General features: G+C 36.7%; 1 protein-coding gene and 17 non-coding genes across 18 annotated transcripts in view; all 18 read right to left on the reverse strand.

Moving 5' to 3' along the window:
- The window catches only part of LOC138712207 (tyrosine-protein phosphatase non-receptor type 13-like), a 1,532,948-nt gene that overhangs the window by 230,837 nt on the left and 1,277,751 nt on the right, over positions 1–24,360 (reverse strand). The gene's annotated exons all lie outside the window — the stretch shown is intronic.
- TRNAA-AGC (transfer RNA alanine (anticodon AGC)) lies at positions 16,367–16,439 on the reverse strand. The gene has a single exon. It is a non-coding gene; the product is annotated as a tRNA-Ala (tRNA).
- On the reverse strand, positions 16,509–16,581 carry TRNAA-AGC (transfer RNA alanine (anticodon AGC)). The gene has a single exon. It is a non-coding gene; the product is annotated as a tRNA-Ala (tRNA).
- TRNAA-AGC (transfer RNA alanine (anticodon AGC)) lies at positions 17,503–17,575 on the reverse strand. The gene has a single exon. It is a non-coding gene; the product is annotated as a tRNA-Ala (tRNA).
- TRNAA-AGC (transfer RNA alanine (anticodon AGC)) lies at positions 17,645–17,717 on the reverse strand. The gene has a single exon. It is a non-coding gene; the product is annotated as a tRNA-Ala (tRNA).
- TRNAA-AGC (transfer RNA alanine (anticodon AGC)) lies at positions 17,787–17,859 on the reverse strand. Its single transcript has one exon. It is a non-coding gene; the product is annotated as a tRNA-Ala (tRNA).
- Positions 17,929–18,001, reverse strand: TRNAA-AGC (transfer RNA alanine (anticodon AGC)). The gene has a single exon. It is a non-coding gene; the product is annotated as a tRNA-Ala (tRNA).
- Positions 18,071–18,143, reverse strand: TRNAA-AGC (transfer RNA alanine (anticodon AGC)). The gene has a single exon. It is a non-coding gene; the product is annotated as a tRNA-Ala (tRNA).
- TRNAA-AGC (transfer RNA alanine (anticodon AGC)) lies at positions 18,213–18,285 on the reverse strand. Its single transcript has one exon. It is a non-coding gene; the product is annotated as a tRNA-Ala (tRNA).
- Positions 18,355–18,427, reverse strand: TRNAA-AGC (transfer RNA alanine (anticodon AGC)). Its single transcript has one exon. It is a non-coding gene; the product is annotated as a tRNA-Ala (tRNA).
- On the reverse strand, positions 18,497–18,569 carry TRNAA-AGC (transfer RNA alanine (anticodon AGC)). Its single transcript has one exon. It is a non-coding gene; the product is annotated as a tRNA-Ala (tRNA).
- TRNAA-AGC (transfer RNA alanine (anticodon AGC)) lies at positions 18,639–18,711 on the reverse strand. Its single transcript has one exon. It is a non-coding gene; the product is annotated as a tRNA-Ala (tRNA).
- TRNAA-AGC (transfer RNA alanine (anticodon AGC)) lies at positions 19,349–19,421 on the reverse strand. Its single transcript has one exon. It is a non-coding gene; the product is annotated as a tRNA-Ala (tRNA).
- Positions 19,491–19,563, reverse strand: TRNAA-AGC (transfer RNA alanine (anticodon AGC)). The gene has a single exon. It is a non-coding gene; the product is annotated as a tRNA-Ala (tRNA).
- TRNAA-AGC (transfer RNA alanine (anticodon AGC)) lies at positions 19,633–19,705 on the reverse strand. Its single transcript has one exon. It is a non-coding gene; the product is annotated as a tRNA-Ala (tRNA).
- On the reverse strand, positions 19,775–19,847 carry TRNAA-AGC (transfer RNA alanine (anticodon AGC)). The gene has a single exon. It is a non-coding gene; the product is annotated as a tRNA-Ala (tRNA).
- TRNAA-AGC (transfer RNA alanine (anticodon AGC)) lies at positions 19,917–19,989 on the reverse strand. The gene has a single exon. It is a non-coding gene; the product is annotated as a tRNA-Ala (tRNA).
- Positions 20,059–20,131, reverse strand: TRNAA-AGC (transfer RNA alanine (anticodon AGC)). The gene has a single exon. It is a non-coding gene; the product is annotated as a tRNA-Ala (tRNA).

The raw sequence follows: 24,360 nt of genomic DNA on the forward strand, positions 1-24,360 counted from the left end.
TATGACTTTAGCACCACTTTAGATGATAATAAATCACCACAAAATAAGGGCTCGTTATTAAATAAATTACAAACATGTTTTTAGAGTTAATTTGACGGAGTTACGCAATAATAGACCAACCGACAATTAGAAAAAGAAACGAGATATTTGCACAAATCTGTTGATGGAAGAATAATTTAACTCGGGAAAAATCAAGAATGCGATATCTGAATTTTGCTGCTATTTATAAGCAAAAATTCATTTATTGCTTAAAATTTATTTATTTATCTTACTTTGAAATATTAATTCAACTGCTGATCTCATATCAAAAATCGGTTAGTCTTTTTTTGGTATTATTTGTGTTATTTTTTTGTAATAGTATGAATGTTATAATACTTCTTGCATAAAATGTTGTACAAAAAACAGATTTATTTCAATGGCCAATATCTCGAAACAGGTTTTTGGCGCTTGATCTCTTACTGCGTAACTCCATCCAATTCTTCCCCTTAACAAGTGTATAAAAAGTAAGAGGCTTCTGCCACGGTGAAACAATTTTGAACAAAATTCATATTGAGCATTAATGAGATGCTTCATTATGTGGGGCGCTATACTGACACCGAACATTTCATTACCAGCTTACGATACGCAAAATTTTAACGAAAAGCGGTAATAGAAAAGGCAATTAGGTTCAAAATTAATGAGTTTTTTTAAGTGAAACGGTCCGTCTTGCATTATGAAAGTAAAATTAAAAAACAACATTAAGTAGAGTACTCTAAACGCTAGGAAATTGTAAAATGTTTATTTTGAATTTTGTAAAGCATTAGTAATATTGAATGAACTAGATAAGAATGTATAAAGTCATCCGGCCATTCTGAATCACGAAATAACAACAACAGATTTAAAACCTCAAGACTATTAGTGGTCTAGAACAGTCGTGCTCACAGAGGGCAACCTGCACTCAGTGGATATAGCCTACGTGGAGCGAGATGTATTACGCCGTGATGACGTAACAGCGCGCTAGCTCGAGCTTTTCCCCAGCTTGTAGACTTGGCTTCCCTGACAGATGTCAGAAATAATTTAAATTACCTAAATATTTCCTTGCAAGGTAAAGATCTCCTGATTATTGTTTTGTTCAATAAAATTAAAGCATTTCGAATGAAACTTAATTTGTGGGCACAACAAATGCAAGAAAGCAATTTGCCTCATTTTCCAAATCTAAGCAAATTTAAGTCTAATGTTACGGATTCACAATATGCTGCATTTGTGGAATCTTTGACTAACTAAGATAAGGCATTTGAGGAACGATTCAGTGAAATAGAATCCCTCCAGTTGGTTTTAAAATATTCATGTTCCCATTTCCCGTTGATATATCAACAGTTCTCTCCATGCTTCTAATGGAATTAATAGATCTCAAATGTGACAGTTTTCTTGAGGTGAAGTTCAAAATAACTGAAGATATAACTACATTATATCATTATATCTCATCTGATCGTTTTCCACGTATGCACAGGCATGCAGCAAAAACAATGAGTATGTTTGGTACGACGTACTTATGTGAGCAAGGTTTCTCTGCTTTAAGAATATGTGAAACCAGTCACAGATCGCAACTAAACGATAAGAATTTGACACCTATGATTCGGCTGCATTCGAATAGATCGATTGTTCCACATATTACTCGTTTGGTGGCACAAACACACATGTAATGCCTAGCATTTTACGTTTACGTCAGTTCTTAAACACTGTTTCTATTTAGAATTCCTTTTGTCACTGTAAATGCAATAAATTGATATTGTTTCTATTTTGTTTGAAAGACGATCCTACATCCTCATCGTTGCCTGGTCCACTTATACCTGACAAATCTGCACCCACTCGCACCGGGTGAGGCTTCAGGGCCCTCCCATGAGCATCCCTGGTATTGAATATTGAATATTGAATATTATACAAAAGTTCTAACCATCACATCATTTCCTACAATTCATATTCATATTCTTTATTTGCCTGAAGGTACAATAGTATAAGAGGCTTCATTAAGGTAATAAATAAAGTACAATGCGTCAAGATTAAAAACTAAAAATATGATATCATTCACCTAAAATATTACATAATTATGACAAAATTCATTCATATTGTGAACAGGATTATTTTGTAGCCATCGCTTAGTTTGAAATTTGAATTGACTTTCATTTTGTGCCTTTATATTTGCAGGTATCTTATTATAAACTTTTATTGCACATATAATTCAGAATTATTGATTGGCTAATACGTATATATAATGATTTTGAGAACAACAAAGTTCTGCAGGACGTAGATTAAAACGGAAAAGTATAATTATATTTATGAATTTATTGTAAATCTTTAAGGGCACTGAAAAGTGATTTGGGTCCAAAAAAATGGATTTTCATATTTCCTTTTAAATTAAAAAAAAATTGATTAATAGACTAAGCGTGTATTTTTTTCCTTGTTTTCGGATGCTCCTCTCACGGTTAATCTCACGATTGGAGAACAGTAACTATATTCGACTGATTTCCGTGTACAATCGATTCAGCAGCCGACCATTACCACAAGACAACAGATAGAACTGTTAAACTTATATCTTAATTAAACATAATTTCTAAAAGGTTGTCATATTACCACGTAGCTTCATACGACTGATTCATGCCTGCAATCGATTTTAGCACTAGACCATAACACGAAATAATCAATAGAACTGGTGATATCTTACACAAGCGTATCAAATTATAACTGTTTATCATATTATCACGTAACTATATACGAATGAATCTTACATAAACGTAACAAAATCTAAACCTTTATCGTATTACCACGTAACTACATACGAATGGCTTTTACTTAAGCCTATCAAATTCTGAACGTTTATCGTATTACCACGTAACTACATACGAATGGTTTTTACTTAAGCCTATCAAATTCTGAACGTTTATCGTATTGCCACGTAACTACATATGACTGATCCCTACGTGCAATCGATTTCAGCAGTCGACCATGAACACGAGAGAACCGATAGAAGTGGTTAACTTATACCTTACTTAAACGAATCAAATTTTAAATACTCGTATTTATCATATTACCACGTAACTACATAAGACTGATTCCTTTTAACAGTCGATTTCAGCAGCCGAACATTAACACGAGAGAACTGATAGAACTGGTTCACTTATATCTTAATTAAACGTATCAATTTCTAAACGTTTGCCATATTTCCACGTAGCTACACACGACTGATTCATGCGTAGAATCGATTTTAGCAGTCGATCATAACAAGAGAGAACCAATAGAACTCGTCATATCTTACCTAAACATCAAATTACCGACGTTTATAATATTACCAAATAACTATATAACACGCATTCCTGTGTACAATCGATTTCAGCAGCCGACCATTAATACTAGAGAACCGACAGAACAGGTTAACCTACATCTTACTTAAACGTATCAAATTCTGAACGTCTATCCTGTTACTACGTAACTACATACTACTGATCCCTACGTGCAATCGATTTCAGCAGTCGCCCAGGAACATGAGAGAATCGATAGAACTGGTTAACTTATACCTTCTTAAATGTATCGAGTACTAAATTCGTATTACTTCGTAACTGTATGCGACTAATTCCTGTGTAGAATCGATTTCAGCAATCGACCATTACACGAGAGTACCAATAGAACTGGTCAACATATCTTATTTCAACGTATCAAAGTCTACATGTTTATCATGTTACCATATAACTACATACGACTAAATCTTACTCAAACGTATCAAATTTTAAACATTTATCATATTTCCACCTAACTACATACAACTGAATTCTATGTACAATCGATTTCAGACGTCGATGATTAATACGAGAGTAACTATAGAACTAGTTAACTTACGTCTTAATTAAACGTATCAAATACTAAATACTTATATCACCACGTAACTACATTTGACTGGTTCTTGCTCAAACGTATCAATTTCTCAACTTTTATCGTATTACTAAGTGACTACATACGACTGATCCCTACGTACAATCGATTTCAGCAGTCGAGCATGAACAAGAGTGAACCGACAGAAGTGGTATATTTATATGTTAGTTAGACGTATTAAATTCTTAATATTTATAATATTACCACGTAATTACTATCGACTGATTCCGGTGTACTATCGATTTCAGCAGCCGACCATTAACACGAGAGAACCGATAGAACCAGTTAACTTATATCTTGTTAAACGTATCAAATTCTAAGTGCTTATTACCACGTAAATACAAACGACAGATTCCTATGCACAATCGCTTTCAGCAGTCGACTAAAACACGGGAGTACCAATACAGCTGCTTCTATCTTACAGAAACATATCGAATTTTAAATTTTATCATATTACCAATTAACTACATATGACTGATTCTTGTGCACAATCCATTTCAGCAGCCGACAATCATCACGAGAGAACAGCATCACTCATACCTTAATTAAAAGTAACAAATTCTAAACGTTTGTCATATTACCAAGTAGCTACAAACGACAGATTGATGGGTACAATCGATTTTATCAGTCTACCATAACACGCGACAACCAATGGAATTGGTAATATCTTATTTAAGCGTACCAAATTATAAATGTTTGTCATATTACAACATAACTACATACACCTGAAACATACTTAAACGAATCAAAATCTAAAAGTTTATCGTATTACTACGTAACTACATACGACTGATCCTTACGTACAATCGATTTCACCAGTCGACCAACAACACGAGAGAACCAATAGATCTGGTAATATCTTACTTAAAGGTATCAAATTAAAAATGTTCATCGTATTACCACGTAAATACATACGACTGAATCTTACTTAAACGTATCTAAATCGAAAAGGATACAATATTACCACATAACTACATACGACTGATTCAATTTTGCACATTCAATTTTGGCAGTCGAAAAATAACACGAAAAACTGGTTAACATATGTCTTACTAAAAATTAACAAAATCTATGTGATTATCCTTCCACCACGTAGCTACATACGACTAGCTCTTACTTAAGCAAATCAAATTCTCAATTTTATCGTATTATTACGTAACTACATATGACTGATTCCTGTGAACAATCGATTTCAGCAGTCGACCATAACACGAGAGTGCAAATAGAACTGCTTACATTTTACAGAAGAATATCACATTTTAAACGTTTCAGCAGCTGATCATTAACACGAGAGAATCGACAGAACTACTTATATCATACTTAATCGTATAAAATTCGAAATGTTTATCATACTGCTACGTAACTGTTTACGACTAATTCCTGTCTACAATCGATTTCAGGAGTCGACCATTACACGAGAGTACCGAAAGAATGCGTCAACATATCTTATTTAAAGGCATCAAAGTCTGCATATTTATCATATTCCCACATAACTACGTAGCCTATATGCGACTGAGTCTTACTCAAACGTATCAAATTTCAAACATTTATCTTATTACCACGTAACTACATACAACTGATTCCTACGTACAATCGATTTCGGACGTCGACCATTAATACGAGAGTACCTATAGAACTAGTTAACGTAAGTTCTACTTAAACGTATCAATTCTAAATTTTTATCATATTACTACATAACTACATATGACTGGCTCTTACCTAAACGTATCAATTTCTAAACCTTTATCTTATTACCACGTAACTACCTACGACTGATCCCTACCTACAATCGATTTCAGCAGTTGACTATGAATACGAGGGAACTGATATAAGTGATATGTTACTTAGGCGTATCAAATTCTTAATGTATATCATATTACCACCTAACTGCATACGACTGATTCCGGTGTACTATCGATTTCAGCAGCCGGCCATTAACAAGAGAGAACTGATAGAACTGGTTCAGTTATATGTTAATTAAACGTATCAATTTTAAACGCTTGTCATATTTGCACGTAGCTACATACGACTGCTTCATGCGTACAATTGATTTTAACAGTCGACCATAACACGAGAGAACCAATAGAATTTGGCATATCTAACTTAAACTATCAAATTATAAATGTATATCATATTGCCACATAAATACATACGGCTGATTTCTGTGTACAATCGATTTCAGCAGTCGACCATAACACGAGAGTACCAATAGAAGTTCTTATATCTCACAGAATCATATCAAATTCTAAAGATTTACCATATTACCACGTAACTACAAACGACTGAATCCTGTGTACAATCGATTTTAGCAGCTGACCATTAACAGAAGAGATCTGAAATAACTGGTACACTTATATGTTAATTAAACACGTCAATTTCTAAACGTTTATCCTATTTCCACGTAGCTACATACGGCTGATTCATGCATACAATCGATTTCATCAACCGACCAGTAACACGAGAGAACCGATAGAACCGGTTAACTTATATCTTACTTAAACGTACGGTATCAAATTCTACACGTTTAATACCACGTAACTACGAGGAGGCCTACATAGACGGATTCCTGTGTACATTCGATTTCAGCTGCCGACCATTAAAACGAACCGATAGAACCGGTTAACTTATATCTTACTTAAAAGTATCAAATTCTACACGTTTAATACCACGTAACTAAGAGGAGGCCTACATAGACCGATTCCTGTGTACTTTCGATTTCAGCTGCCGACCATTAAATCGAACCGATGGAACCGGTTAACTTATATCTTAGTTAAACGTATCAAATTCTATATGTTTATTACCACGTAAATACATACGACTGATTTCTGTGTACAATCGATTTCATCAGTCGACCATAACACGAGAGTACTAATAGAACTGCTTATATCTTACAGAAAAATATCAAGTTTTAAGTTTTTATCGTATTACCACGTTACTCGAACTAGGAGAAATTCTCAGGGGAATCAGACGCAGCGGGGTAATGCTGTGAATGAATATTGATGTTGTTACACGCATCTCCATTGGCTAACTCTCAAAGCACAAACCATAACGCTGATACACACATACATATACTACTAGTTACAAAATTGGATCACGGTTAATCTCCTGGATGTGGTTTAACAGACGAATGTCGGTAAGCAGAAGAGTTTGAATGCGCACACTTCCGGATGACAAGTCGTAAGAAATTACGAAGAGACTACCCTGATATGAATGTCATAACATCAGTCTGCTTCCTGTTATATTGGATTATTATCCAATAGCAGGATGTATAACTGCACTAGAGTTTAACTTAATTCCTATGTCACGTTCAGTCTTTTCACGGCTGTATTGCCAATATAATTCAGTGTCAGGCCGAGACACAACGAACGTGACCTGATGCATTATTTTGTAAACTGTGATAATGCAGGTGTTCTGCTTTGTAATTGCCATGCAAGATAAACTGATGATGAGTCAACGCTGAACATATGCTGGAGAGCGCATGTTTTTTAAATTGACGTTATAACGGTAATATTATCTATCTACTTCGCTCCAATAGACGACGCAATAATTAAGCACATTCCTTTCATAGTTAATCTCCTGGTTGGAGAACAGTTTACGCAGTCTGACATCGAACGTAATGTGTACTGTACTGTACGTAGCTATAAAGGTACAGTTTTAATTTAAGAAAAAATTGAATAATCTACAATATTAATCTAATTGTTCACATGATGGAAACTTTCACCATACTCTCACATACACGAGCAATTAGTAACTTCAATTAAATTATGTTAATCAATTAAAGAAAATCCAAAGTTACAATTGTTTCAAAGAGAGAGGCTTACACCGATGCCCAATTCCTAAAATAAAGACAAATTGTCAATTTGGTTAGTTAGTTAATGAATAGAAAATTATTTTACGTTGGACAGTACTTAAAATAAGGTAACTTCACAAAGCTAAATGTATTTAAAATGGCATTCGATTTTTGAAAGGAAGTGTTCATTTTATTTATATAATTATTAAATTTATTTTACACAAGAGACGTAATATGAAATATATAGTACACAGTAATTGTTGAGTCATACCATAATTTGTTGATTGCTACTAGTTTATCATCTAATAGACCTATAATTTCCCCTGAACTTCGTCCATTTTAGCGTATGTTCTTATAGATGATAGGTTAAATCACTGTTTTCGAACATAAAAAGTGAGTCCATTAAACATATTATGGATTCAAAATATAGGTCCTACGTAGAATGCAGGGCAACAGTTTTATTTGTTATGCGTCGTCCAGTCAGAATTTGTGCTTTCATCACTGCATGAATAATTCACAAAATTTTGTTCTGTTTATGTTCAGTGAGACTGTAATGTCTGTAGACATCAAAAAGGGACGGCAAGATAGAATAAGAGAAATAAAGAAGAGATAATGACAGGTTCTAAGAAAAACGAACCTGTGTCGACGGGCTTTATATTGTATTTGTGCACTTATTGTAAAATATAAGTTTAATTTGTGAGATCATTAAACATAACTTACCGATTTAATGTATTATGAGCTTGTTTAATTTCATGAAATCAGTTCATAATTTGTTCGCAATGTGATATACCCTATTTAACTCTGCTCTTTACAAAGGATGAGTTGCAGCCTTGTTTCTCTCTCGTCTTTGTCACACTCTACATTTAAAAGACTTCGCAACTACTAGATTCATATAGATTCATAGCGATATTCGAAACATCGTTTTAATGCCTTGCATATTATTTTTACAACTGGGTCATTCCATGCAAAAAAGTATGCTTTTGAACCATGATGTCTCAAAAGTTAAAAGTATTGTAGTAGGTTATTTTGTATGTTGTAAATATGAATTTCACGCAATATTATATTTATATCCTTCATAACTTGGCAGCAATCAGCATTTAAAATATTGGTTTAGCAAAGAATACGGTTTCATTCATTGAAGTTTTCTTACTATGTAAAATAAGATGGAAAAGTGATTTCAATGCAATTCTAAAGAGGAGAGCCTTGTTTATAAATTCCCTCAAAATGGAAAAAAATGTATAATTTTTAAGTAGTTACCCGCCGTAAAATAATTTAAAATAATATAGAACACAAAATACATTTCATTTTTACTGAGGAAAAAGCACGTGTTTAATTCTTTAGGGTATATTGATTCCACTGTGAAAATTTCAGAATGTTGACTTAAATATCATGTCAGTTTTTAATAAAAATAACTCACCGAAACAAAGGAGCTTGGCAGGTAGGCCCTCCCGTCGTACAGAATGTTGCGCGATCAAGGTCAGGGAGACGGACGTTTAAGATTACTCATCGTTATGAAGTCTCGCGAACGCTGTGACCGCCACACATAGCAAGCGATTTTCAACCTTCGGAACAAAAATTAATAATTTTATAAATTTAATTAATCATAGGTTTTTTAAATAAAGTCATAAAACTTGAGAGAAGGATTACGAATAAGATTTTCTTTAATACGAATGAAATTCGCATGAATTTAATTTGTTGTCTTCGAATATAAAAGTGTTTCTTTTTTTTTTTCAATGAGGTGTTTTTATAAGCATGCTTTAATATTATTCGGATTAGTCTTTAAGGTATTAAAATATGGTTATTCAGGTTTACAATGATGCCTGTTTAGTTTCGATGACACTTCATATAGGGTGTTCAGAATATTTTAAATGATGGATAACATGTAACTGCCACCCATTTTTCAGTCATCCGTATGACTAAAATATTAATGATATGGCGGTCATAGTTGGCAGTTTAATTTATTTTCATAATAACATTATTATATTAAAATCCCAAAAAAATCATGACATCGCTGGCATATTCTTAAAATTTTGTATGGAATGACCCAACTCTTTTGGCACAACATCTTACATTAATAAGACGCAACAGTGTGCAAAATTTGAAGGTCCTACTCAGCCTTCCAGTGTTGACAGTTCCCTTGTTAGTATTGTATTGCACAGAGTCGTTCATTTACATTTTACTGTACGCTTTACGAGAGAGGAGAGTATGAAAAAATTAGCGGTCGTCAAATGCCAATGTCGAATAAAACCATACTGTTCTTGGTAAATAATAAAGGCTCTAATTGTGCGTATTGTAACTGTTCCTCTAGAAATACCTATAAACTTTTCAGGAATATCTGTTATATTTACACAAACCTTTCCACCACGTACTGTTCAATATTATTACATGCTAGTTTCTGCAGCCTGCGCTTTCCTACAGTGTCCTCATTTCCGAGCTCTATATCACTGCCCACGCCTCTCATTATGAAACATCAGACTATCGCTGTGAACACAGTTTCATAAAAACAATTGTGATCTACTGCAGTTTACAACTTCATAAATCTACAAATACTGTATATGCAGTTCAAAGCAATTAACATTGTGAGCGCGAAATAACTTCGCAGACTATGGCTAATAAACTATGAAAAAGATCTAAGAAGATCCTTACGTGTACTCGTATTTGTATAACATTATGGGCTAGAAATGCAACGTAACATCATATGCTTCGAAAACAAAATACAGTAGGCCTACACAACGAGCAGTGAAGATCCAATTAGATGTAGCTAAGTTAGAAATTGAAGATGCAGCTGTAAAACAAATACCTTATATTTTATTGCTCAAGTATCGACGTTGAAAGAAAATAAATTGCAAGGAAGTAAACACAGCAGATAGCGAAAACAAACAGAATACAGTATGCTTAAACGAAGCTTGGAGAACACTTAAAAGAGGTATGTAGATGTATACCCCACCCCACTCCAAGCAATAACAATTTGTAAATTACGTATGCATTTTTATTTTGCTTCCGCATCCGGATTTCGGTGGCGGATTGTGCTTCATTTTACGTTCTTCTATAAAAAATGTTTGAAATATAGGTAAAATGCGATAAAATATTTGCATAACTACAGCTTTATTAATATTTTGAAACTAATATTGCACTAACTATGCAAGACAATTAGTTTTCTGATCAAAAATATACAAATATTATTCTCAATACTAGTGTTGCCATATTTTGAAATATCGACTTCTTGTATCAGCTAAGTAAATTCTCGTTTTCTGACCCAAATTCTCGTTTGTTTACTTAAAAATAATATTCATAATAAAAAATTCCTAGGTGAAATTAACACAACACAGTGTATAAGTACTGTGACAAAATAAAATGAAAATAATTCTTTCTATTGGTAATGACTAAATTGTATCCATTCCAACTTAATTAGACTCAGAGAATTATTAACAGTCCAATTGAACTTCCGTCTCATCTTTCCACCACTACTAAAATATTGCTATGGCTATACCTGGCTTTGTGAGGATCATTTTATCAGAAATCAACTAATTTCGAAATTTTGACAATGAACATCACATCTGAATTTCTGTGATCTATGTTTGGGCCTGACTAATTGTGGAATTTCCCCCCTTTTTAGTATTTTATTCAGGGGTAGAAGAATAAAATTATTCCTGCAGTATAGTGCATCGGACATTGTCTTGATCAGAACGATTTTGACCGTTCGATGTGGCGGTAATTACACGGATTTTTATGAGTCCGGAGCATATTGCATCGGACTTGTCCGATACAGTATCCTGCAGCCTCAAAAGAATCCATGTAATCACCGTCACATTCAACGGTCCGAGAGAAAACCATACTGGAAGCTAAGAGGTAAGAGGGAAGAGGTGGAGTGGGACTGGCCTATACATACTGTAAGGAGTATAAGTGCCATCCTTTTCACAATCGTCGAGGACGGTCTACAGGATCAAAAAATGTCCATACAACATAGGGTCAAAACTTGATAGCTGTCTCAGAAAAAAAAAATTATTTTCTTATTTTAATTGCGTTATACTGTTTATATCGTAAGTAAAATTACGAAAACAGTTAATATTAGTTTCAATAAATAGTTGTGTGTTCTATTAGGTTTTCGTGAAATTAAATAACAATGAATGCTTAAATTTGTTAATATTCTGGCGTGAGAGACGTGGTAACGTGTTCAGCAGGCAGTACTCTGCAAATACGTACGTACATGTCAGCTGACTTCAAGCTCCCTGTCCATAGGTCTCCTGCCGAGCGGATGACAGTTCTGTACAGGTATTCGATAAACAACTTACAATGTTATTCACAGTTTAGGAATATCATATGTTATTAATTTATGGAGAAAGTCGTAATTCAAGTGCGACAAGAAGAATGTACCGTGAACGTTTTCCGTAAAGAAGGTTACCTAATCGGCGAACTTTTGTAGCAGTTTCTCAACGACTATTAGAAACTAGGAGTCTCTTACCCCGTTTCGAAAATCAGACAACCAGAAATTTGTTTAAAAATGGTAGGCCTACTGCTTTATGTAATCGGGAGGGATTAAAATGTTGCATTAGAAAAAGAGTTCATGTGATTTTGTGCAGTAAACCATTATTGTTTATTTTTAGACGTACAATAAAAAATAGAGAAATATTGTTAAGTAAAATGAAAATTTACCATAATGTTCTATTAATGAGATTGAAATTTTGTATTTGCTGCTCGTTTTATGTAAACAACACTATAGTCATGGTCCGCCCCTGCATTAGAACAGAGCATCTGTTTTGTATCTTCATGTCTGTACCCGCTTGAGCTGTACTGTGTAGTTGTAAACCCCTCAAACGTATAATATTGTAAACTTTAATAATTAGTTAAATACTGCAATTATAAAAAAAATGTGAAGACATTTTTTCTTCCTTATGGCATGAATAATCATCAGTTAGAGTAATGGCATTTATATCCCTTACACTCTGTATAGGGAAGCGTGCGGGGTGGATAAGAGTTGGATCCGAATAAATAGGCGTACACACTTGATACATTCAGTACTAGATAGGTCTCAGGGTAAAAATGGTACAGTACTAGTTGGGTCCCTTCCGTGCAGGTATTTGTGCTTTTATTCATGGAGATTAAGATACACCTATCTTTAAATAAGTCTATATGAGTGGGTTAGAATCATAGTTAACCTATCATGTTGGTACTAATTACTGTGAATCTATCGACTGCTATCTGGTATCGATTACAGTCGAAAGAACAAGCAGCTGTGAATCATTTTATGTGAAGTTGAACTTTTTATTCTATACAGCTCATCCTAACATTTTTCAATTTATAGATTAATTAAAGAATTCAGATTGACACATACGTTGATATCATAAGTCCAGTAAGAAAAACAAGACCTGTCATACTGATAAAGGAATTCATACGAAGAAGATGAACGACAAAACTTCAAACTCAATCAGTAGATTCGAGTATACATAAAGGCACTGTCTTATAAATTTCTACCGAAGACATGCGAGTATTAATAATAAGTGATTGTGCATTTTCTTGTAGCCATGGATTACCTAACATTTGGCTTACGGTTGGGGAAAACCTCGGAAAAAACCCAACCAGGTAATCAGCCTAAGCGGGAATTGAAGCCAAGACCGAGTACAACTCCGGATCGGCAGGCACGCGCCTCAGCCGACTAAACTACGCCCGTGGCTATGTTACATACTGTGGGACCCAACTAGTGCAGTCCTTTCCACCCTGGACCTAACTAGTACTGTTTACTTCACGACACGGGACCTAAGTAGTAAATAATTCTGACCGCGGGACCCAACCAGTAAAACCCGGTAAGCCGGTGTGCGACCACTCGCTGCTCGACAACAGATTTTGTTAGGTAGAGGTTGGACTGAGACCGGTTTGCATAGGAACTGTCTGTATACTGTATTATAACTTCACTAAAAAAACCGGATGGATGAAATACTGTTAATATTTAACACCCCATGTCCATACCGGTACACACGTCCTAAACTCACACGATAGTAGGCCTAATATCAAAGATACATAGTTTTATTATATGGCATTTGGAAACACCGAATAAATACCAGCTTTTATCTGTGTTTTGAGTAGCGATACAGTACAAATACAGCAGTAGGCTAATCCGCATATTTTTAGTTGATTCTGGAGCATTTTTAAAGAAATAAAATATTTTGAAGTAATTCTTTTCAAATTTAACTGAATACGTGAATAATTTTCAAGTACTTACACTAATCAGGAGCCTTCATTGATGTCGCCATTTGAAGTATACGATCCCTTGCCACAACACGCCATAACACAGCATACGACGTCACGGCAGCTATTATTCCAGTCGAATGAAATGTTTAGTTCCTAAAACGGCCGGTTTTCGCTAAGATCGGCAATTTGTATCCCAGTGTTTCACAAATTTCAGCGTATTGTCCCTTTAAAGCAACGGTTATTAATGGGAGTCCAAATGTTAAAAATGGTGGTTTTACATTTACTGTAAGTCCAATATTTAGGCCTATATATTACACTATAAAATATATGGGGTGCATATTTATAAGCAGCCAGGGGCGTTTCAGTGAAACGAAGATCTACTGTATATTGAAGTGATTCGTGTTGTTTCGAATTACGTATATGAGCCATTTTCATCATTCTCACAAACTTTGGTGTTAAGAAATTTAAAAAAGAAAACATAAATTATTGATAAAGATTCGTTCCACAATAAAGTTGTCACTTACTAGAAAGCACTGCTTAAATAGTTGAACTCGATTATGCGTATTTATAAAAACAGGAGAATTTTATAAGTAATTTCATGATGCAGGTGAAATATTTTAAAGAAGGTGACAAATTAAGCAAAACAAGAATAACGAGGCTTTCAAAGCAAAATTTTATTTGATGACATTATGCTAATTTTTTATAATGATTTTGAAAATATATGAATCGCTTTTCTTAAAGGACGTAAGTCAGGAAAAGTAAATTTGTGGGAAATTGAAAAACTATGTCAGAGGAAAACTATTTGGAAATATATAATTCCTGACATGTAGGCTGATAGTCTAGGTTACAGTTGCTGGTTTTAAAAGTAATTATACGTATTATGAGGATACTTTAGGTTTTATTTAGATTTAAAATATGATAAAAGTCGCCCTAAAAACAATTTAATAACAGGTAAGATCAAGTAAGATACAGATATTTTCGTGCTATTCTTGAATTACTTTATTGGAAATCATACACAATCAACAGATAGAATATATAGGCCTAATAATTATAGTCTAAATGAAAAAAAAGGAAAATATCATAGATGAAGAGAAATCAGTCTTTTCACTTGGGATGTACTGTTTTCCAGTCATGGTACGTTGTATTAATGTCTGTAGGTAAGCTGAAAAGTTCTTCATAAAATGCCGTATGCTCACTTGAGATGTAGGGCCTACTGCTTCATTTTTTTTCCAAGTCTTGCACTTCTTTCTGTTTTATTGGCACTTTTCCTGCTGGGTAGACTGGGCTTGTTGATGGAGGAATAGATTCTCGCAGAGTGCCATGAAGAATGCGTGGCTTACTAATTCATTAATATTACTAGATACTTTGATGTATCCAACTCTGTCACGTGTATACTCAAAGTGGAATAGGGTACACATTGCAAAATTCATTATCTCACTTCTTTGTTAAGAAACAGCAGTCTTTTTGTAATATTTCTTCTGTTTTCAGCTGTTCGTTCTCAGTCACCACTGCCAATTACAGAGTTTTGAAACAATACAAGTCATTGACTACAGACCAATTAAAACAAATTGTGATTTAAACTTGCCTCTAACAAGCAAACGAACAATGTTATTGGCGCCCTTTCAATCAAAAACGATGGAATGCAAATCTAGCTTTCAGGTAAAGCTCCCTGTAAAGCAGACTTGAATAATTTCAAGGAAGAAAATGTTCTAGGGCCGGGTATTGATCCCTGGACCTTCTGGACCTTTCAATTAACGTACCAACGCTCTACCGACTGAGCTACACAATAACTTCACTCGATACTCTCTCAATTTTTTCCTTTTTATTCACATATCTCAAGTGAACTGACAAGACGCCAGACACTCACATCGAGTGCACACAAACTCTGAGTGACTTGAAATTATTAAAAAACTATAGGTTTATCAATGTACTTTCGAAATTACGATAAAAATGAAAATGTTAAAAATGAAGACTTAGGTCCTTTAAAAAAATCAATTCATATATTGTTGTTTACTATTGAGTATAGGTTAGGGCAACACTTGTACCGGTTCGATACTCAGAACTAAAGATGTCACAAGAGGAAACACAAATTTGTTGACACGGCAATTTCTTTATTAGGATCATGACATAAGTCCTCATTGAAATCGACTTACAAGTTTCAACTGGAGGCTTACACTAAAACACTACACTTTGCATAGATACTAGCCTGTTGTTTTTCGCTCTTATTCTCATTTATTTCTGTCATTTTTGTTAAATGCCAAATCACTAAGAAAAAAATTAATTGCACATCAAGAGAACCTACAGAAGTACAATTGCAGTAGAGAAGGTTAACCAAACAGCTTTAACAGCTTCTTCTGATCTGGGTGTATCAGAGCACTGGTACATTCCACTAAATGCACAATGCGTTGCGATAGTGCTACTCTCTTTCAGATGCAACAACGTGGACGATTAAAAGATTTCGCGAAAAAATACAACAAAATCACTACGTGGAGACGCCAGGTATCGATCCTGGTACCTCTCGCATGCTAAGCGAGCGCTCTACCATCTGAGCTACGCCCCCTGCATATTAACTTTCCTCTTAGCTATGACGATTAAGTGCTTTTATGCAAAATACAACAAAATTATTACATGGAAGCGCCAGGTATCGATCCTGGTACCTCTCACATGCTAAGCGAGCGCTCTACCATCTGAGCTACGCCCCCTGTACATTAACTGTCCTCTTAGCTATGACGATTAAGTAATTTTATAGAAAATACAACAAAATTTCTGCACGGAGACGCCAGGTATCTATCCCGGTACCTCTCGCAAGCTAAGCGAGCGCTCTACCATCTGAGCTACGCCCCATATATATTAATATTCTTCTTAGCTATAACGATTATGTGCTTTTATGGAAAATAAAACAAAATTATTATATAGAGGCGCCAGGTATCGATTCTGGTACCTTTCGCATGCTAAGCGAGCGCTCTACCATCTGAGCTACGCCCCCTGTACATTAATTGTCCTCTTAGCTATGACGATTAAGTTATTTTATGGAAAATAGAACAAAATCACTACATGGAGGTGCCAGGTATCGATCCTGGTACAACTCGCATGCTAAGCGAGCGCTCTACCATCTGACCTACGCCCCCTATACATGAAAACTCCTCTTAGCAATGACGATTAAGTGCTTTTATGGAAAATGCAACAAAATTACTACATGGAGGCGCCAGGTATCGATCCTGGTACCTCTCGCATGCTAAGCGAGCTCTCTACCATCTGACCTACGCCCCCTGTACATGAAAACTTCTCTTAGCAATGACGATTAAGTGCTTTTATGGAAAATGCAACAAAATCACTACATGGAGGCGCCAGGTAACGATCCTGGTACCTCTCGCATGCTAAGCGAGCGCTCTACCATCTGAGCTACTCCCCCTGTACATGAAACTTCCTCTCAGCTATGAAGATTAAGTGCTTTTATGGAAAATACAACAAAATTACTACATGGAGGCACCAGGTATCGATCCTGGTACCTCTCGCATGCTAAGCGAGCGCTCTACCATCTGAGCTACGCACCCTGTTCATGAAGCTTCCTCTCAGCTATGATGATTAAGTGCTTTTATGGAGAATACAACAAAATTACTACATGGAGGCGCCAGGTATCGATCCTGGTACCTCTCGCATGCTAAGCGAGCGCTCTACCATCTGAGCTACGCCCCCTGTACATGAAGCTTCCTCTCAGCTATGAAGATTAAGTGCTTTTATGGAAAATACAACAAAATTACTACATGGAGGCGCCAGGTATCGATCCTGGTACCTCTCGCATGCTAAGCGAGCGCTTTACCATCTGAGCTACGCCCCCTGTACATGAAGCTTTGTCACAGCTATGATGATTAAGTGCTTTTATGGAGAATACAACAAAATTACTACATGGAGGCGCCAGGTATCGATCCTGGTACCTCTCGCATGCTAAGTGAGCGCTCTACCATCTGAGCTACGCCCCCTGTGCATGAAGCTTCCTCTCAGCTATGACGATTAAGTGCTTTTATGGAGAATACAACAAAATTACTACATGGAGGCGCCAGGTATCGATCCTGGTACCTCTCGCATGCTAAGCGAGCGCTCTATCATCTGAGCTACGCCCCCTGTACATGAAGCTTCCTCTCAGCTATGATGATTAAGTGCTTTTATGGAGAATACAACAAAATTACTACATGGAGGCGCCAGGTATCGATCCTGGTACCTCTCGCATGCTAAGCGAGCGCTTTACCATCTGAGCTACGCCCCCTGTACATGAAGCTTTGTCACAGCTATGATGATTAAGTGCTTTTATGGAGAATACAACAAAATTACTACATGGAGGCGCCAGGTATCGATCCTGGTACCTCTCGCATGCTAAGTGAGCGCTCTACCATCTGAGCTACGCCCCCTGTGCATGAAGCTTCCTCTCAGCTATGACGATTAAGTGCTTTTATGGAGAATACAACAAAATTACTACATGGAGGCGCCAGGTATCGATCCTGGTACCTCTCGCATGCTAAGCGAGCGCTCTACCATCTGAGCCACGCCCCCTGTGCGTTAAGCTTCCTCTCAGCTATGATGATTAAGTGCTTTTATGGAGAATACAACAAAATTACTACATGGAGGCGCCAGGTATCGATCCTGGTACCTCTCGCATGCTAAGCGAGCGCTCTACCATCTGAGCTACGCCCCCTGTGCGTTAAGCTTCCTCTCAGCTATGACGATTAAGTGCTTTTATGGAGAATACAACAACATTACTACATGGAGGCGCCAGGTATCGATCCTGGTACCTCTCGCATGCTAAGCGAGCGCTCTACCATCTGAGCTGCGCCCCCTGTACATGAAGCTTTCTCACAGCTATGACGATTAAGTGCTTTTATGGAGAATACAACAAAATTACTACATGGAGGCGCCAGGTATCGATCCTGGTACCTCTCACATGCTAAGCGAGCGCTCTACCATCTGAGCTACGCGCCCTGTACATTAACTGTCCTCTTAGCTATGATGATTAAGTGCTTTTATGGAGAATACAACAAAATTTCTGCACGGAGACGCCAGGTATCTATCCCGGTACCTCTCGCATACTAAGCGAGCACTCTACCATCTGAGCTACGCCCCCTGTACATTAACTGTCCTCTTAGCTATGACGATTAAGTAATTTTATGGAAAATACAACAAAATTTCTGCACGGAGACGCCAGGTATCTATCCCGGTACCTCTCGCAAGCTAAGCGAGCGCTCTACCATCTGAGCTACGCCCCCTGTACATTAACTGTCCTCTTAGCTATGACGATTATGTGCTTTTATGGAAAATAGAACAAAATTATTATATAGAGGCGCCAGGTATCGATTCTGGCACCTTTCGCATGCTAAGCGAGCGCTCTACCATCTGACCTACGCCCCCTGTACATGAAAACTCCTCTTAGCTATGACGATTAAGTGATTTTATGGAAAATAGAACAAAATCACTACATGGAGGAGCCAGGTAATGATCCTGGTACCTCTCGCATGCTAAGCGAGCGCTCTACCATCTGAGCTACTCCCCCTGTACATGAAGCTTTCTCTCAGCTATGAAGATTAAGTGCTTTTATGGAGAATACAACAAAATTACTACATGGAGGCGCCAGGTATCGATCCTGGTACCGCTCGCATGCTAAGCGAGCGCTTTACCATCTGAGCTACGCCCCCTGTACTTGAAGCTTTGTCACAGCTATGATGATTAAGTGCTTTTATGGAGAATACAACAAAATTACTACATGGAGGCGCCAGGTATCGATCCTGGTACCTCTCGCATGCTAAGCGAGCGCTCTACCATCTGAGCTACGCCCCCTGTACATGAAGCTTCCTCTCAGCTATGATGATTAAGTGCTTTTATGGAGAATACAACAAAATTACTACATGGAGGCGCCAGGTATCGATCCTGGTACCTCTCGCATGCTAAGCGAGCGCTCTACCATCTGAGCTACGCCCCCTGTACATGAAGCTTCCTCTCAGCTATGACGATTAAGTGCTTTTATGGAGAATACAACAAAATTACTACATGGAGGCGCCAGGTATCGATCCTGGTACCTCTCGCATGCTAAGCGAGCGCTCTACCATCTGAGCTACGCCCGCTGTACATGAAGCTTTCTCACAGCTATGATGATTAAGTGATTTTATGGAGAATACAACAAAATTACTACATGGAGGCGCCAGGTATCGATCCTGGTACCTCTCGCATGCTAAGCGAGTGCTCTACCATCTGAGCTACGCCCCCTGTACATGAAGCTTCCTCTCAGCTATGACGATTAAGTGCTTTTATGGAGAATACAACAAAATTACTACATGGAGGCGCCAGGTATCGATCCTGGTACCTCTCGCATGCTAAGCGAGCGCTCTACCATCTGAGCTACGGCTCTTGTACATGAAGCTTTCTCTCAGCTATGATGATTAAGTGCTTTTATGGAAAATGCAACAAAATCACTACATGGAGGCGCCAGGTAACGATCCTGGTACCTCTCGTATACTAAGCGAGCGCTCTACTATCTGAGCTACACCCCCTGTATACGAAGTTTCCTCTTAGCAATGACGATTAAGAAATCTTATGGAAAATACAACAAAATCTCTATGTGAAGGCGCCAGGTATCTACCCTGGTACCTCTCGCATGCTAAGCGAGCGCTCTACCATCTGAGCTACGCCCCCTGTGTAATCTTTTCCCTATTAGCAATGACGATTAAATCATTTTGTGGAAAAGACAAATAGGCCTAAATGACAACATGGTGGCGCTGGGTATCGATCCCGGTACCTTTCCAATCCTAAGCGAGCGCACTACCATCTGATCTACGCCCCCACCTGGCTTGTCAGTGATCGGTTTGTCCTCTACATGTGCCCTTAGCTACGTTAATTAAACCGGTCTTGCTAGTTTTCTACATACTGTCAATATAATATGTAATATGATCATCACGTGGATTTGAAGTTTATTCTAACGTATTCTCTACTGAACAGATTGCTCATTTTTCTGTTCATCAGACTATTCCCAGTCGAGCGTTAATGAAAATACAAGAGTTAAAACGGTATCTAGAAATAGTGTAAGCTGCGTAAGGTAACGTAATCGGAACATACGAGTAATGTAGCCTATGTCTTACATATGGGTATCGAGTAGCATATCGCGGTGGGAGGATGATAAGTACATTATAACAGTGTCGAGAAAAAGTTAGAAAAGACGAGACGAAGTGGAGTCCTCTTTATTTCCGAAATTCTGTTACGCACTTAACATATGTATTGCATACTATTTTTTGCAATATACAATGATTTTAAGATTGTAAATACTGTATAATTTTTATGATATTTTTGCACTAAAAGTACGGAGTAAACTTATTCTTCAATGGCTTTGCGTAGTGTTTCATTAGGCCAATAGTTAACTAAATAACCCCAAGAATAGGATTAGTTGATTTTTCGCCATTTTAGTTTAATATCACTATTATACATTCAAGGGAGTATTTTTATTTTGTTAAGTTTATTTATGCACGCTTTAACATCTGTGGTCATAACGAGTGTTAGGATCTGTGGGTATACCAGCATGCCGCTGTTATCATTTTCGAGATCTCGCCTCCGTCGTACGTCGTAGATGGCCCGTGGTCATGTAAATGGTCCCAGATATTTTAATAATGTTTATGATATTGGCGACTGAGGCGTAAATTGCTCATCTCCTGTCCACGTTTTCCTAGCAACGAAGTATTTATTTATTGTATATTATAATAGTTACTGAGCAGGACGTCAGAATGGGCCAAGTTTGCTTCACGTTAAAGAACAGTATGAGAAGCGATTTATTGAGGCACCAAAAACAAAACAATGTTAGCTGTCGTTGACAAGTTCCGTCATGCAGGATCAGTCTTACGGCAACGAAAGGGGACAACAGAGCGCCCAAGAACCGTCACCACTAACGACAATCGACTTCTCCAACAGGTGTTATAGTCCCCTAAGCGTAGTCTACGACGAACATCACTAAAACTTGGTTCGAGCGACAGGTCTGTTCGGCAGATGCTAAAAGAACTGGGAGGATTTGCATACCGCATTCAAGTTGCTTAGCATCTAACAGAAAGGGATGAGAGAGCCCAGTGTTGTCCATGACGTATCAGGATCCTGATTTCGTCTGCAACATATGGTTTTCAGATGAAAGACATAATCGTTTTTACGGTTTGAACGGCCTGATGTCATTAAACATAAACCACTGCACAGTGCGCTGGTTACGATTTGATGCGCCGTGTCCGGTCATGGAATATTTGGCTCTTATTTCGTCGAGGATGCTGCACAGAATACAAAAACAGTAGACCATATTATACTCTACAGAGACCTCATTATTTCCCATTCGTACGGGATTTGTGTCGTTTTTGTCGCCCCAGAAACTTACCCCTCCAACGATAATGGATGCAGCGAGATGGAACTACAGCCCACACCGTGTGGGAGTCACTTGTCCTTCTGCAACGACACTTTTGAGATCGCCTAATTTCTCGTGGAAGTCCATTTCCGCAACCTTCCTGCTCCCCGGATCTCACAGCCCCAGATGCCTGCATATAGGACATGTTGAAAGAATCAGTTTTCAAGACAGAAAGATGACTCACCTACAAAATATATTCCCGAATTACGCGAGAAGATAACGTCATTTTTTGTGTCCTTACAGCAATCTTTGTTCATCAACATGCTCAAATCTTCAGAAACGTTATGAACAATGTGTGGCACGTGATGGTACACATTTTGAACACATACTGTATCAACGCAATTAAATAAATTTAAGTGTTTTTTGTTTTGCCGCATACTGTAGGCTACATCCGATACACCATAGTAACCAAGATGATTGAAAGCGAAGATTCTTACATGTCTGTGGACATAAATATTGAAGAGTTATGGAAAAATTGGCTGTAATTCATTCGTTCTGTTAGGCCTATGTCCTGGCCTATGTGAATTGTAACAATAATTTGTTTCGCTAGCAATCAGTCCGCATGTTGTAGACTTAAATCCAACTGTCAACAATAGCTGTAAGTACATCAAATAGCAAGATGATGCAAAAAAAACATTTTGATATGTAATCCATTCATTCACAGTAAGCCTGTTTTTGGGCTGAAACTTGTAAGTGGTGCCTAATAAGAGAATGGAATGGCTTAACTCCGTCAAACTGGATGTTTTAGCTTCATGAAGTTTAAATGAGCTTCAGGAAAGTGACATCCTGTAATTGTTTCTTAACAATTCAATTCTGGATGTCACTAATGTAGATGCTGTTCAGAGTTTATATTCTTGAACTAATTTTATTCTACACAAATAGCTAAATTGAATTATATGATATACTACGGGCTATATGGGTATAATTAACTCTCATAGAACAGTGCATAAAAATACTGGATTGATGCACAGATGATTAGATACGTTAGAATCTCAAGTATATAATATCATACTTTAGTTATCCTAAACCTACAGTCTGGTTTACCGCAAACTGAAAATGTTACGGAAACTTAATGCAATGTGCTACAATTTTGTCGAAAAGACACAAAGTTTTTAGTGTTTGATGTTTCACATACAACTTATTAGGCGACAATCCGATTCTTGACACATTTTTTATACCGTTCTCATTTGAGTCTCAAATGTGTAACATTCCTGGTGTCACAAAATTATCTAGAAATAGCTAAAGGTGACGCAGACTTAAAATGTATATTTCGAGAGACGCTGACTTTTATATTGAAGTTACGATGAACTCTAGATTTCGCAGTCAGCCTATGTTATGAAGCAACTGAAAACTACGTTTCGAAAGGGGACACTATTGTGTAATTCCCTTTAAGCTCCATGTTTTGGGTTCCAAGCTAAAAAGAGACAGATAATTAATCGAATTCCTACAATGATGCTGTTCGTGATTGTTATTGTGAGCTAGGTTGGAATTTGAAATAAAAGTTTGATAATCATTTTCATTTCTGTCTTCATACACCTCGAATTTAAATTTAACAAGGCGAAACCTACTCATTAACTATTTCATTTATTGTTTCCTCATTCCATGAGGCCTAGACTCGACAAATCAATACAATTGATAGTCGAAACGATTCACATATCAATATGACGTCAGTGAGTTGTTTGAAATCGTAATGAATAACAACATCAATACAGAAAATTGGAATTATTTTGGAAATTAATATCACACTTGGTATCATCACTTTATTTAAACTACATTAAATTAACTATTTTGTCCTTATATTCCCCGCACTTATTAACCATCCCCACTTGTGTACGAATAAGTTTTATTAAATTAAAATTTAGATCAATATTTTGTTAAGCTTTTATACGTTAAGAAACGTTTCAAGTGAATCTTTTCCAAGTCAGTCTGATACCAAAATCTAGTATCTACAGTAACTGTTTTAACACGGCCCCTTGTATAGAGATATAAATCACTGAAATAATAAAACATCAAAATACATAATTCATTTATTAATTAATATGTCACAGTCATTATTATAATTACCTAT

Source organism: Periplaneta americana, chromosome 13 (genome assembly GCF_040183065.1).
Source record: "Periplaneta americana isolate PAMFEO1 chromosome 13, P.americana_PAMFEO1_priV1, whole genome shotgun sequence".
NCBI lineage: Eukaryota > Metazoa > Arthropoda > Insecta > Blattodea > Blattidae > Periplaneta > Periplaneta americana.